General features: G+C 44.4%; 1 long non-coding RNA gene across 1 annotated transcript in view; it reads right to left on the bottom strand.

Moving 5' to 3' along the window:
- Positions 1-6294: 6294 nt before the first annotated feature.
- The window catches only part of LOC138274682 (uncharacterized), a 42348-nt gene continuing 32164 nt past the window's right edge, over positions 6295-16478 (bottom strand). Inside the window, exon 3 of the long non-coding RNA XR_011200391.1 lies at positions 6295-8377. This is a non-coding gene — a long non-coding RNA (uncharacterized lncRNA). The remainder of the gene's footprint in view (positions 8378-16478) is intronic.

Consider the following 16478-nt stretch of genomic DNA (forward strand, 5'->3'; position numbering starts at 1 on the left):
CCCTCTCCTCCACACACTCTAACAATTCTATTCCCCCAGGAGAGTTTACCTCAATTGGGAGTTGACAAAAAGGGGTATCTGGATAACAGAGGACAGGTCCGGTGTTTGTAGTTGGTGAGGCAGGGCTTTCTGGGAGTTGTAGTCCAGTCAGTTCCACTCGTCCACACACTCTACCAAAGTTATTCTCCCAGGTGAGTTTACCTTAATTGGGAGTTGACAAACAGGACTATCTGGACAAGCGAGGACTGGTCTGGTGTTTGTAGCTGGTGAGACAGGGCCTCCTGGGAGCTGTAGCCCAGTCAGTCCCTCTCCTCCACCGACTGTACCAATATTATTCCCCCAGGTGAGTTTGCTTTAATTGGAGTATGTGGACAAGAAAGGACTGGTCTGGTGTTTGTAGTTGGTGAGACAGGACCTCCTAGGAACTGTAGTCAAGTCACGATCTCTCCTACTCACACTACAACAATGTTAATCCTCCAGGTGAGTACACTTCATTTGTGAGTTGGTACACAGGTGTATTTGGTCACAGGCACACTGGTCTGATGTTTGGAGAAGCAGAAACCCTGCCTGCTTGGAGCTGCAGTTAGGCCACTCTCTGTACCACACACATAATCAAATGGTATTCCCCCAGGTGAGTTAACTCCATTTGTAAGGTGATATACAGGTGTATTCGGTCACAGGCACACTGGTTTGGTGTTTGGAGTTGCAGAAACAGGGCCTACTGGGAGCTGTAGTCCGCTAGCTCCCTCTACTTTGCACAGTACACAAATGGTATCCCCCAGGTGAGTGAACGTCATTTGTGAGTTAATACACAGATGTATTTGGTAACAGACACACTGGTCTGGTGTTTGGAGTTACAGAAACAGTGCCTGCTGGGAGTTGCAGTTAGGTCACTCTCTGTACTACACACATTAATACAATGTGCACTCCCCAGGTGAGTAAACTTCATTTGTGCGTTGGTACACAGGTGTATTTGGTCAAAGGTACACAGTGCTGTTGGTTGGAGTTACTGAAAAATGGTATCCTCGAGGTGAGTACACTTTGGCCCTCATTACAACCTTGGTGGTCTTTCTAAAAGACCGTCGAGGCTGCGGGAGACAGAATACCACAGCGATATTTCTGGCTCCCTATTATGACTTTTCCGCTGGGCCAGCAGAAAAGTCACATCAATATTGCTGCCGGCTCGTAATAGAGCCGGCGGCAATACTGATGTGGAGCGGGTGCAGTTGCACCCGTCATGCATTTCACTGCCTGAAATTCGGGCAGTGAAATGGGCGATGGGGCTATGCCTAAGGGCCCCTGCACTGCCCATGCCAAGTGCATGGGCAGTGCAGGGGCCCCCAGGGGCACCCCAAGTCCCCCTTACCGCCAGCCTGGCTGTATAGTGGAGGGGCCGGCGGTATGGCCGTGGCTATTGCCCCACGGTCATAATAGCTGGCGGAACACCGCCAGCCTGTTGGCAGTGTTACCACCATCCTACCGCCCTTTATTTGGGAGCTTACAAACAGGAGTATTTGGACAGGTGAGCACTAGTATGGTGTTTCGAGTTACAGAAATAGTGCCTGCTAGGAGTTGAAGTTAGGTCACTCTACTGCACACACTATACAAATGTTGTGTATTACATATCTGTATGCAGACTGCATTTATGGTTTGGGCATACATTTACCTGTTGAGACATACTATGAGTCCTGGGATTGTTGTTGTGTATTGAAAGACTTACAGGCACCATTTGGACCAATGACCTGTACTGGACCTTTGTAACTTTGATGTTGGGTTCAACAGTACAGATTGACAGTGTAAACCCCCGATACTCTGGCAATCGAATGTTGGTGTGGTACATGAACAAGACAGTGGGAAAAGGTGAGCTATGAGCATGCATGGTATGGCATTTTCATGACATTTCTTGTGTTGTGACTTGCCAGACTCCAATCCCCCAGGCATTCTTGTCAAGCCCTCAGGATGCAGGATGGCCAAGACCTTCTCCTCTCAGGGAAAGAGATGTAATGGGGCACTGAGAGGGCTACTGCCAGTCTTCTTGGCCTGCAGCTGGTACCTGAGACCAGGGAACGCACCTTGCCCCTGAGGTCTTTCCACCTCTTCCTGATGTCGTCCTTTGTGTGCAGGTTGGTGCCTATAGCATTCACTCTGCCGACTATCCAGTTCCACATTTCCATTTTCCTACTGAGAGGAGTATGCTGGACTTGTGATCCAAACAATTGTGGCTCTACTCTCATGAAGTCCACCATGACTTTTAACTCATCCTCAGATAAACGTGGTTTTTTGGAACATGACATGGTGGAGAAAAAAAACGTGTGACAGTGACTTACTAAACAGGGGAAGTGCAAAAGGGCATGAATTGACAAAAGTATGTGAAAACAAATGGGGGTGCCTATGACATGACCAGATGGGAAAATGATGCTGAATGTTGTTGGTCGTGCAGTGGAAATGCAAAGGATTGTGGCCTGTGAAGGGGTGTGTTTTATAGTTTCCTTTGCAGGTGTGTCCACTGTGGCAATGTGTGTCAGTTGCGATGATTAAAAATTCACCCCATGTGCAGCTGTCTTTTACTTTGCAGCCCAAGAACCACCGTGGTTTGGACCGCCAATGGCTGACCGCCATGAAGGGACCGCCACGGCGACTCTATGCTTGTAATATGCTTGGTGGTTTGTTGCTGGGCTGATGAAACAGGGGGTCGGACCACCTTTATCCAGGTCACCCGCCGCTGTAGTCTGCCATCTTTTCAGGACCGCCAACATGGTGGTCTGGCGGACAGACTGCCAAACTCATAATGAGGCCCTTAATGTTGTGTAGTGTGATCATGTGTGGGATTGACTTCTTCCCTTGCCTACTAGAAAAATTAGACAAACAGACAGAGTGGGCAAAAGACAAGAGACCATATAACCTAACTATCAAAACCATACGTAATTTAAAAAAGCCTTGACCTTCTCTAAGCAATGTCCCATGATAATAAAATTAAAAGTTTTAATATGTGTCAAGCCTACAATCATGACAGAAGACTTTGGAAAATTGGTACTAAGGTCCTGACAATCCATAAAGGACATAAATCCCTCAAATATTTTTTTTTTTTAAATCACTCGCTGTCCTAGTCATTAATACAGCATCATCTGCATATGTCCTTCTCAATGGACATCCTTGTTCACACCTACAAGAGAGGATTCTAAAACATTAATATATGAATTGAATAAAATAGGAACCAGCACCCAGTCCTGAAGGCTAACTCTTGCTGATTTAAAAGAAAATCTGGGCATTTACCTATTGGCTCAAGTCAGACCCTTGCGGATAGGTAAGAATGAAGATACTGTAAAAAAGAAACAATACCTAAGTCAACACCCAATGCAACCAAAAGGGACCTTTTGGTTCGATCGAATGCTGAGCTCAGATCCTTAAATGTTAAGTGTAGTGATCCTTTTTCAATAATTGTATCCATCTCAATAGGTTGCTGTACATTGCAGCATTGTTTTGTAGTGTCCAGCTCAGTTAAAATTCATACTGAAGGCCCAAAAATGTGTTTGTCCTCTGCCCAACTCAAACCTTTTCAATTTTAACTCTGCCAACTATTTTTCCCACTGAATTAATCAAAGTGACTGGGCAGTAATAGAGTTGATAATCTCTATTCCCTTTCTTTTACACAAGGACAAATATCAATTGGGAACAAGATGGTGGAATGGAAAATGTACAGCAACGTTAAGAACCCAATCAATCAATCAATCAATCATAAAATTTATAAAGCGCACTATGTACCCGTTAGGGTTTCAAGGCGCTGGGGGTGGTGGGGGGGGTCAGCTGCTATTGGTCAAAGAGCCATGTCTTGAGGAGTCTCCTGAAGGTGAGGAGGTCCTGGGTCTGGCGCAGGGAGGTAGGGAGAGAATTCCAGGTCTTGGCGGCGAGGTAGGAGAAGGATGAGCCCATAAATCGATATTACTCTTAAAGAGATCAGTGGGAACATCATTTGGGCTTTCGTAGCAGGACTGCTAGTAATGGCCTCTCTTGCCTTCAAATAAGAAAACATCATGTTTCACTGTATCTGTGATTCTTGGAAAATACTGTATTCAAGACCAGATGTACAGACCTCACCATATAGAGCACTGAAATGTTTGAACCACGTATCTGGTGAAATTGCCAGGTCCAGAACACAATTTCAATAATGATTAAACAATAGAATTGATAATTTTACAAAAAAAGACCAGTGTTTCTCTTGGAAACACCAATCAAAAATATTGTCCAGGCCTTATCTTCCAATTAGTTTTTCTTCAATTTAACAGATTCTTTAAACTGCATCCTGCACAATGTTATTCCTCCTTCTTTCCCTGAGACCTATTAAGAGCTTGTCTGGGTCTCCTGTTAGCCTGTGAGCATGATATATGAAAACCACAATTCTGTTTGGCAGGGATAGACTCAACTTCCAGTGAAGCACTAACAAAATCACAAATGCACTTAAAGGAAGCCAAAAGATCCAAGATGTCAGTTGATGTCAAACAATTATACATTTCACTCAATTTAGTAGTCATGAGCTTCCTAAGGAGAGATGAAGGGTTCACACATTTCCCCTTTAGCCTCCATTGCCTTTAACTGTGACCAAATCTAAGTGCACCACATGGTCAGGGCATTGGTTAGTCCAAAGAAACAAAAAGTGTCCAAAAAAATGTTCTCATCCAAAACACCAACGCACAGACTAGTAAGGAGTCCATTGATGAAAAAGAAGAGCTTTTGTCATCCAAATATGATCGGGGGAGCAGTAGATGTTTTTCTCTTTCCCATGGTGAAAGAATTTCTCAGGAAAAAACAAGAAGGTTGGGCCAGTCTAGCCTTTTCTGGACTGATGAGCACTCACGGGTCCATTCTTTGCCCAGGTGGAGCAGTGTGTCCTGTGCTGCACGAGCACTAACACCCTTTATAGTACTCCGTCCTCCTCCCCCAGCAGGAAAAGGTGTATAGTGACCTGGTAGGTGTAGTCCTGCAGGCCCAGGCAGAACAAAAGTCCCTGGCAATCCAGGCTGCCGGAGCACAAGTTTCTTTAACAGTGCTTCCTTTTAGTCCCCCAATTGACAAAGGTCCAGAGTAACCTGGAGGTGTAGTCCTGCTGTCCTAGGTAGAACCAAAGCCTGTGGTGTCTCATGCTGTGTGAGCACAAACAAGCTTAATAGCATTTCCTCCTCCACCCAGCAGGTAACAGTGCAAAGAAACCTGCAAAGTGTAATCCTGGACTACACTAAGAACTTTCGTGGTTGTAAGATGGATGCATCCAGGACACTTAGCTCCTACATGGCCTGAGCAAGTCCAGGGACACTACTGACATGGGACATGCAGCTCTGCACCCACCACACTCTTACCAGCAAGGGTTCCCTCAGGTCACTGGCTGTATTCCCTCAAGAGAAAATACAACCCTGGTGCCGTCAATCATCCTGTTCACTACACCAAACGATGCAGAAGCAGGACACTTTCAGAACTTCTGACCCTCGCCCACAGCACTTAGGCTGTCATTAGCCATTTGGGATGACCGACTTTCCTTATGAAAGAGCATCCTACTCAAGCCTCAAATCACATCACTGATAGAGTAACCTTTGGGCAGTCCCACCCATTAGAACCACTCTAGGAACCCTGGCCCATCTTTCCTCCATGAGAACAGGGTCCACGTCCACCACTCATGGACTCTCAAGCCCCACAATGTCAACTGGAAGGGCCACTTGGTACTGCAGTGTTCATGCCTCATCCAAGCCTACCTTGGCCACTTCCAAGCCTCTAAGGGGTCAAGATGCAGACCAACTAGCGATCCTACAGAACCCCCTGTGAAACTTCCCAGGACACCGTATAAGCACACACTGTCCCCTTCTGCCTCACTCAGCTGAGGGGCTGAGCCCATGCTTGGCAAGCCAGGATTTACTAGGGACCACATAGCCTCACATCCCATGTCTGGTACAATTAAAGAGCACAAGGTAGGAGTTTGCTACAGGTCAGACAACCCAAGAAGTAGGGCCCACCCCTTTGTCCAAATCTATTGTGTTGTATAGGTACTTCTTACAGTCCTGACACCTGTAGAGATGCGTCCTCCTCATACAGGCCTAGTTTGTGAAATGTTAGAATTCAAAGGGCACAATGGTAAGGGGTCCCTCTAATGGAAATAATTCTGTGAAAGCCCACCCCACCATCACATCATTTCAAAGGGTGTGGACTAGTAAACCAAACTTGCTGGTACATAACACTCAATAAATCATTGTCCAGTCAGTGATTTTTCTTCTAACAAGGAAAACTGCCTTTATTACACACGCACACACATATTTTAAATCAGGTAGATGGAAATACTGTGGGTGAAACTCTAGAGAAATGTCACATTCTCAAAAACCTTGTGGTGTCAATCATTACCATGGCCAGTATTAAAATGTAAAATGTGTCTCAAATTCTTATTTCTACCTTTATTGTGCTGCTATTGCATCTTGAGAACCAGCAAACATGGTGCCAAACACTCCAGAGCTTACGAGCAAAAACTTCTGCTTTATGAATGCATTAAAAGAATAGAACAGCACCCGTCACATGTAGCTAATCCCTGTTAATCAGAACGTCAACGAGAAGCCTGTCCTTTGCTTGGCTCCAGAGCCTGGCCTTCCTCTTTTGTTTCTGAGGGCCTGGTCAGGTCAGTGAAGAGTTATTAAGAACATACAGATTTTCTCCCCACCTTTTCCTTTCCCAGGAACTGGGGAAAGCATCTCTATTTTGTGGGAAGACCTTTGATCTTTCTTCCGGCCAGCATAGTAATTAACTTGATCCAGTAGAGGGACAAAGGCGTGGAATCTGATTATAACTGAGGCAGGGAAATATTGAAAATCTCAAAGTGCCACAAGAGGTACAGTATTCAGAGAAAGGACAGTGGTTCTGAACTCAGTGTATATTTTTTCCCTAAAATGTATATCTCACTGTAACTTGTAGACCTAGGTAGGGGAAAAGATTGACTTGAAAAGTGTCTTCTGTGACAGGATACCTGTACGCAGATACCGGGATAGGCTAGACAGTATTCTCACATGCTCAGCCCACACATGTGAGCACACGTGTGATCATGTGTAACAAACCCAGAACCTCCTATGCTAGGTGTGCAGCAGCAGCCTTATCTTAAAAGTCAGGCACAGGCGGTTAGCACACACAGCCCATTTACATTGAACTTAAAGTGAATGAGAAGTTATGAGACTCACTTATAGTAACAGTCCAAAAACCGTTAACATTGAAAAATCCAGAGGATTTAAAGAGGCAGACCCATCTCCTACAATGAGGTTTAATCGTTTGTTAACTTTTCATCCCAGATGCTGGTAACTGAATTTTGTGAATTTGTGTATAAAAATGCAGAATTTTGTAAAATATGACGTTTCACAAAAATGCAACTCTGCACACCCATAGTCCATATTCCACCAATGGATTTTATAATGCTAATGATGTCACTGCTCATATGGCTGGATGCCAGCCCCACCAATTTAAAAATGGTACTGTATTGCTTGAAATACTGAAGTAAATATTGTTGTACTGTACTTCTTTACCATACTCTATGACAGTGCTAGTAGTACGGAAAAAGCCTTAAGTATTATAAATGAAACAATTAGTAGAGATTTATTAACATGTTACTGAAGAAATAGTAGAGATTAGACGCTCCCGAAAGACTACTTTCCACTATGTGTATATCTATGATTATTCCTTTATTGTGTTGACCTTTATACAGAATGATATCTAGACTGTTTAGGATATCTGGACAATGTGCATTTATACAACTAATGTTGAATTCCATGGGTAAAATAGAACATTTGTAAGAAACTGCGCACCATCATACACAGTGTGACTGAATTTCATGATTAAGTGAGAAACAATTTAGATATAGCAAATTAATTTACATTATTAGAAAGCACCAGACCTGAGGACATAATCACAGTTTACATCCAAAACTAGAAGTTGAGGGTTAACTGAAGCGAAATCTTGACAAGATGCCATCTTGCCTTTATCAATGCCATGATTTGGAGTTTTGTGCCAGTGCACTCAGGAAGCTGTGCTTTTTATCTTGCCTCATGCGTGTGTCTACCACATCTTGCTGCTCCCCTTCCAAGCAGCGACCAACTTGAAAAAGCAAAGTCCACTTAGAGGGTGCAAAGAGACTAGAGTCCTGTCTGGTGCAGCACACTGATCAATCCCGCAGATGCAGTCAATAGAACGTAACTGATGTCCTTGCTGTTTGCGTCATCCCTCGTGCCATTGGTACCAGCTTGATTGCAAAGATCGTAATTGCAGCAGGAAATGGGATGCTCTTCTCCAATGCTATGTTGTGAAGGTTTGCAGTCTTTAACACAATTTTTGACAACATATCCATCTGGCGGATAGGGATAAACTGGAAGAGAAAATTCACTCCATTAAATGTTTTCTTTAACTCCAAAACGTGATACCAGTGCACACAATTTAAATATCTGATTATGAAAAATCTAAGCGCCTGATTACAAAATTTGCGGTCTGAGGAGTGCCAATGCAGTGGTGGCGGTCGGACTGCTGCAGTTGCGGTGGTCTGACCGTCACATTACGAGGTTGATAGGCAGACCCACCAACCTACCACCGCCACCGACAGGATCTTCGATCCCGATGGCCTGACGGTGGGTGCAGGTTGTAATCATCCAGGGCGGCCGGGAAGTCAGCAGCCTTGACTGAGCAGACAGTGCGCATTTCGAGGGTGCGGGAGCCCCCTGCATTCAGCAGCATTGCCGCCGGCTCTATTACGAGCCGGTAACAATGCTGGTGCCACTTTTCCACTGGGCTGACCGGCAGAAAATCTAGGTTTCCGCCAGTCAGCCCAGTGGTAAAGTCCTAATGGGTCCGGCGGTGAGGTCGGCAGATGGCAGCAACTATCCCGTCAGGATTTTGGCGGAGGGGTGTTCCCATCTGCCAAACTCATAATCGGGCCCTCAGCTTGTCAGATTTCCTTAAGAACAATATTTCACTAAGGGCCAGATGTATGAAAGCATTTTGCATTCACAAACAGTGCGAATGCCCGTTTGCAAATGCAAAATGCCATTTCAGAATGTATGAAATACATTCTGAACTCAATTTTAAGGAATCGCTAAAATAGCGATTCCTTAAAATTGCGACCCTGTTTAGAGAGTCGCAAATTGCGACTCTCTAAATTCGAAATTCGCAAATAAGTATTCCTTATTTGCGATTCCTTAGCACATGTATGAAGCAATTCCTAAATGTGATTTTGGCATTTAGGAATCGCTAATTACCACCAAGTTGAACTTGGTGGTAACCAAGTGTAAAATTTAAAAATGCATTTAAAATGCATTTTGTAAATTGTACATGTAAAGCACACATGCCCTTTTGGCATGTGTGCACCTTACATGTCCCAAAAAATTGGGCCCCCAGCACCCTGGGGTTTTGCATTTCCAAAATTTTGATTTCTGGTTCAGAAATCGCAATTTTAGAAATGCAAAGAATTCGCAGATATGGACCAACAGGCCCATAGGTGCGAATGGGGCCGGTATCGCAATTTGTGAATCAGTAATAGCATTTGCGATTTTTAAGAAATCGCTATTACCGATTCGCAAATGTGATACATGGCACTTTGCAAGTCGGAAATAGCGATTTCTTAAAAATCACTATTTCCGAATCGCAAATGGCCTTGATGATACATCTGGCCCTAAGTTTCATTATTATCTACTGAGCGATTAAAAAACATTACGTTAATATTCTTTGATCTTCATCAGTATGCTGCCATTATTTGTGAACACCAAGGGCTTGATCTAGATCTCGTGGAGGGGTTATCCCGTCGCAACAGTGATGGATATCCCTTCCACCGAAATCTAAATACCATTGTTTTCTATGGAATATCCATCACCATTGCAATGGAGTAACCCCTCCGCTAAGATCTAAATCAGGCCATAAGTGATTTATTTGTACCACAATTTGTATTGCAACTGAATTTGGGCCTCATTTATAAAGCATTTTGTATTATGAAGTGCAATAAATTGGATTTTCCATTGTTAAATGCAATCCCTGATACACAATTAGGATTTGCACATTTTCAAAACCGAAAATCTAGTTATGTATGGGTACAAATAAATCTGTTTGGTGGATTTTCCCAATGAGTTTGTTTGTCTTAGGCAATGGAAAGTGGAAAGGCGAAGCTATGTGGAGCTACCATACACAGATCTACAAAGATAGACATTTAACAAACATCAGAAAAGAAGATATGGATGCTGGCATATACCTAAACCACTTCAGTTTTTTCAGAATATGCTCTTGCGCAGCAATTGTTATATATTTCGAAACTGAAGGTGAGCAACTTTGTATTTGCAAAGTTTCTTGACTTCAGTTGAGGTGAAGGTTAAAATGTCGAACTCATCAGCAGTGAGTGTATCCTGCAGAATCCCTCCCCGCAATAACCAGGTAGAAGGTTCCAGGTCGGCAGAAGTAGGCCATGGAGAACAAGCTGCCATGGAAGTGAAAGCAATGCAAGTAATCTTCAGCTCAGAGAGGGTTAGGGTGGTGCAGGGGCAGAGCGTTGGAGAACTGAACCTTATACAGGGGAGGAGTGAGAAATGGCCTTTGGGGTCCAATAGGAGATAAGGGGGATGGGTAATGGCTGTGAAGTTTACCACCCACTTTTCAAGGCAATTATAAGTAGCAGTTATAACATGTCTCCATTGCAGCTCAAAGAGGCAAATGCTTCCTCTGTTTGACCAAGGCAAGCCTTCCTCTGCACAAGTTTATTCCCTAGTGGCAGCAAGATACCTATAGCAAACCTGCTACACGTTTGTGAATCATACTGTACAGAATAAAAGATTGATAACTCAGAATACCAACCAAGAGGTCCTCAGTGACATCAAATAAACAACACTGTCCCCATCCAGATCAGATGTGCAGGAATAGATGAGTTATGAGAAAATCATGTATATTATATCCTCCAGGAGCAGCTCACAGTACTCTCTGGGGTGGGGCAGTGCGAGGAGGACAGGGGTGGGGGGAATTATTTAAAAAAAAATACACATACCTGTATGATGCCACCACTGCCACCACCACCGTGCCTCCTCTGCTGCGGGCACAGGCTCCCAGTCTGCCCTGAAGCCATCCTTACGCTGCTCAGAAATAATGTTAGCATTGGCTGGGAGCACCCAGCCAGGGTGCTCCCGGGCAGACTGGGAGCCTGTGCCTGCTCTCTACAGCCGGCAACATAGTGCCGGGTTGGAGAGAGTACAGTGCACATGTGTGTTTGGCTAGCCCGAGACGGCCGGCCAAACATACATGAACAATCAGGGGGAGTGCTGTGCACTCCTCCTCAGTGCTCATCATCCCCAATGCCCTGCGCCTTTTACTACAAAATGATAATAAACGCAGTTTAGGTTTGCAGCTGCTGGTGGGGGGCCGACGCTCCTCCGTGCTAGTGAAGGAGCTGCGCCTAATATCCTCATCACCCTCATCCCCTTATGCTGTGCGGTTTGTACATTAAAAACTGTACCTGGTGTCTATTGCTGTACTAAACGTTAATGTTTTGTATTTTGGAATGTTCATCATTGGCCAATTACAAGTATATTATGGCTTAAAGTACATCATCTATTTGAGTTATTGCCTGGGAAACCAACAAATTGATGTTGCTAGTATTACAGTTTTTGCTGATATAGAGTTCTACTAGTATTGCATCAAATTCTTGGCTGATTCTCTGTGACTTGTGATGACAAGTACATATAATTGATATATTACATTTTTAGTATTCTACTGGTGAAACTCACAGATTTTCTGTTGTAGTGTTCAGTGTTAATACTTTAACATTCTCTGCCAGATGGCAGTTCAATTTCCAACTGAAGAGGGACCTCTAATTTACATATATATTCACCTAAAAAACAAAGGTTACAGGGACGCTATAGTTAGGTTCTGAATTTATTCATAGAAAACCATAGAAATTCAGCAGTTATAGTTAGATTTCTTTCAAAAACTATAACTCCCGTCTTAAGAAAACTATAACTCACACCTTCGGCATGCACAGCTAATTACTCCACATTTTATGTCATTGATGATATCTTGTACGGCATCTTTGATATCATTGCAGCTTTTTGGACCATGAACTATCTTTTTGCCAAATTTGGTGTAGTTCTGTCCAGTGGTTCGGGCTGTAGTTGTTCTATTGGAAATATACTTTTATAGAGTGGAGATATATAGATTGGAAGCAAGTGTCATACAGTGGAGATGCATAGAGTGGAGTGGCATACACTGTAGTGGTTTTGAGTGGATTTCTGTAAAGTGGAGCAGCGAGTGTAGAAGAGTGGCTTGGCATAGAGTGGAATAGCATTGAGTGGAGTGGTGAACAATGCAGTGACGTAAAGTAGAGTAGGGTATGGTGGATTAGAGTAGAGTGGAGTGGCATACATTGAAGTGGCGTAATGTAGAATCGAAAAAACTGGACAGGGGTGGTGTCTCATACAGTAGATTGGAGTGCTGTATCATACAGTGTTGGAAACTGTCGTACAGTGGAGTATAATGTACAATATAGTGTATGAGCATAGACAAATCTGGACAGTGGAGTGTACAATAATAGAGTGAAGTAGAGTCCTGTGCAGTGGCAAAGAGTGTAGTAGAGTTTTGTAATGTGGAGTTATACAGAGTAGAGTAGTGTAGAGTGGAGTACCATACAGTAGAGTGACATACAGTGTAACAGCATAGAGTGGAGTGGCATAAAGTGGAATAGCATATAGTGGAGTATTGTGCAGTGGAGTGATGTAGAGAGTAATTGTATAGTAGTAGCGTACATTGAAGTGGCGTACAGTGGAGTGGTGTACACTGGAGTGGTGTACAGTGGTGTGGGGAGAGTGCAATAGCACACAGTGGAGTGGCAAATATTTGAGTGACGTTCAATGGAATAGTGAAGAATGGAGTGCATGCAGTGGACTGGGGTAGAGTGGAATACCATACAGTAAAGTGCTGAAGACTGAAGTTGCGTACAGTGTCATAGCGTAGAGTAGTATACTGTGGCATAGAGTAAAATAGTGTATAGTGAAATAGCGTACAGTGTAAATAGCATACAGTGGAGCAGCATACAGTGGAGCAGCATACAGTGTAGTGGGGTAAAGTGGAATAGCATACAGTGGAATGGCTTAGGGCGGAGTGGCGTGCAATGGACTAGAATAGAATGGAATGACGTAGAGTGGAGTGGCATAAAGTGGAGTAGCATATAGTGGAGTGGAGTGGCAAATAGTTGAGTGACATTCAATGGAATAGTGAAAAATGGAGTGCATGCAGTGGACTGTGGTAGAATGTAGTACCATACAGTAAAGTGCTGAACACTGAAGATGCGTACAGTGTAATAGCGTAGAGTAGCATACCGTGGAATAGAGCAGAATAGTGGATAGTGAAATAGCATACAGTGTAATAGCATACAGTGGAGCAGCATACAGTGCAGTGGTGTAGAGTGGAATAGCATACAAAGGAATGGCTTAGAGCGGAGTGGCGTTCAATGGACTAGAATAGAATGGAAAAGCTTAGAGTGGAATGGCCTACAATTGAGTAGTGTAGAGTGGTATAGCGTATAGTGGAGTAGCACATAGTGCAGTGGCGTACAGTGACATGTGTAGACTGGAGTGGCATATACTGGAGTGGGGGGAAATGTAATAGCATACAGTGGAGTGGCATGCAGTGGAGTGGCATACAGTGGAGTGGTACTCAACAGAATAGCATAGAATGGAGTGGTGTAGAATGGAGGGGCATTTACTGGAGTTGTGTAGAGTAGCGTACAGTATAGTGACATATAGTGAAACAGCATGCAGTGTGTGTATATAGAATGGAGTGGCACACAGTGGACTGGTGTACACTGAAGTGGCATAGAGTGGCATTGCGTTCAGTGTAATAGCATAAAGTGGACTGGTGCAGAGTGGAGTTTTGCACAGTGGAGAGGTGTTGAGTGTAATATCGTAACATACAGTGAAGAGGCACAGACTAGACTGTTGTACAGTAAAGTGGGGTACAGTGCAATAGCATACAGTTGCATTGCATACACTGGAGAGGCACACAATGGAATAGATTAGAATGAAGTAAAGTAGAGTGCAGTGCCATACACTGGAGTACGTAGAGCAGATAAATGTACAGTGGAGTGACATACAGTGTAAGAGGGTAGAGTGGAGTGTTGTAGAGTAGAGTGGCACACAGTGTAACAGCATAGAGTGGAGTGGCATACAGTGAATGGCATAGAGTGGAATAGCATATAGAGGAGTAGGGTACAGTGGATTAGTGTAGAGTGGAGTGGCATAGACTTACGTGGCATAGAGTGGAGGTACATGCAGTGTAAGAGCGTACAGTGAAGGGGCCTACTGTAGAGTTGCAAACAGGTTACTAGTGTATAATGCAGTAACGTGGACTAGTGTCTCGTGCAGACATCCTGGTAGTCCTTATCCCATTGGCAGATCATTTGGGTCAGAATAAGACTTGGAACTGTTTGGTTAACCATTTCTTGTGGCCCAGCATTTCTGCCAAAGTTAAGGAGTTCTGTAGCTCCTGTGCAGTCTGTTCGGTCAGTGGCAAGACAGGGAGCAGGCCAAAGGCTCCCTTGATACCACTGCCGGTGGTTGGGGCTCCCTTTGAGAGGGTGGGAATAAATGTTGTTGGTCCCCTATACCCACCAACTGCATCCGGGAACAGATATATCTTGATGGTAGTGGGCTATGCCACAAGGTACCCTGAGGCAATTCCCCTCAGAACAGTCACTGCTCCTGCGGTGGCCAGGGTCCTACTTGGTGTGTTTACCAGAGTGGGTTTTCCTAAGGAGACTGTTTCAGACAGGGGCACAAATTTCATGTCCAGCTATCTGAAGGTGATGTGGGAAGAATGTAGTGTTACCTACAAGTTCAACACCCCATATCATCCCCAGACTAATGGCCCAGTGGAAAGGTTGTACTAGGCTTTAGATCGCGCATGCCAGAGTACATGTACAAAGCAATCAGGAACCTAAAGTCCAGCCAAGAGCTCATGAAGCTCTGGTATGACCAAAAGACTACTATGCCTGAGTACAAACCAGGACGATTTGTGTGGGTGATTGATCCTGTGGTTCCTATTGTCTTCTAGGACAAATGGACTGGGCCATATCCAATCCTACAGAGGAACAGTGAAGTTACCTATCTGGTAGACTTTAACGCCCCCCAGGAACCCTCCCTTAATCCTGCATATCAATAGGTTGAAACCCCACCAAGACAGGGCAGACATGACCATGCTGATGGTCACAGATAAAGGAGGAGAAGAGAAAACTGAGCCACTGCCAGACCTCCTCTCCCACAATGTGCAAGCTGACAGATCAGCAGCAAAAGACTTCAAACACATGTTGGAGAAGTTTGCAAAGCTGTTCTCACTTACCCCTGGACTAACAATTTGGTATGTCAATGACATTAACCCTGGTGACAGTCTACCTGTCAAAAGCAAGTTGTACAGGTTGTCTGACCAAGTCAGAGCCAGTATCAAGGCTGAGGTCGCTAAGATGCTGGAACCGGGGGTAATTGAGCCTCCTGTCAGTTCATGGGCCAGTCCTGTGGTGCTGCTACCCAAACTTAATCTCCAAGGGGGGGGAGAAGGGGAGGAGGAAGAATTGAGGTTCTGGGTGGAGTACTGAATGAAATCACAAAGGTTGATGTTCACCCTATACCTAGAGCTGATGAGCTCACTGGTTAAGGGCTGCTAAGTATCTGAGTTCATTTGATTTGACCTCGGTTACTGGCAGATTGCCCTCAGTGAAGGAGCAAAGCTGAGGCCAGGGTTCCCCAAACCAGATGGACATTACCAATTTAAAGTAAGCAATTTGCCACCTTCAAAGGTTGGTGAACAGTGCCCTGTGTGGGAAGGAGCAGTTCATTGCAGCTTATCTGGACGATATAGCTGTGTACAGATCCACCTGGGAGAATCATTTACCTGAAAGAAGTGTTTCAGGTCCTGCAACAGGCAGGCATGACTATTAAGGCCAGTAAGTGCCAAATAGGGCAGAGTTCAGTTGTATACCTGGGTCAGCTTGTAGGTGGAGGCCATGTACAATCCCTTCATGTCAAAATCCAACCCATATTGGATTGGACTGCTCCTACAACCCACACACAGGTCAGGGCCTTCCTTGGTCTGACTAGGTATTATAGAAGATTTGTTCAGAACTATGGGACCATTGTGGCTCCTTTGGCAGAACTCACTTCTAAAAGGAGGCCAAAGAAGGTCATGTTGACCCCAGAGTGTCCGAAGGTCATTGACACTCTGAAAGATGCTATGTGTTCAGCACTAGTGTATTACTTGGCCATGACTACACAACAGAATTTGTGGTTAAGACAAAAGCTTCAGAACATGGGATCTGGGCAGTGTTAGTACAAGTAAATGAAGAGGGTCTTGATCAGCCAGTTTCCGTCATTAGCAGGCGACTAATCCCCAGAGAGCAAAGATGGAGTGCCATTGTGAGGGAAGCCTTTGTTGTGGTTTGGTCCCTGAAAAAGCTG

The sequence above is a fragment of the Pleurodeles waltl genome, chromosome 2_2, assembly GCF_031143425.1.
Source record: "Pleurodeles waltl isolate 20211129_DDA chromosome 2_2, aPleWal1.hap1.20221129, whole genome shotgun sequence".
In the NCBI taxonomy this organism is placed as follows: domain Eukaryota; kingdom Metazoa; phylum Chordata; class Amphibia; order Caudata; family Salamandridae; genus Pleurodeles; species Pleurodeles waltl.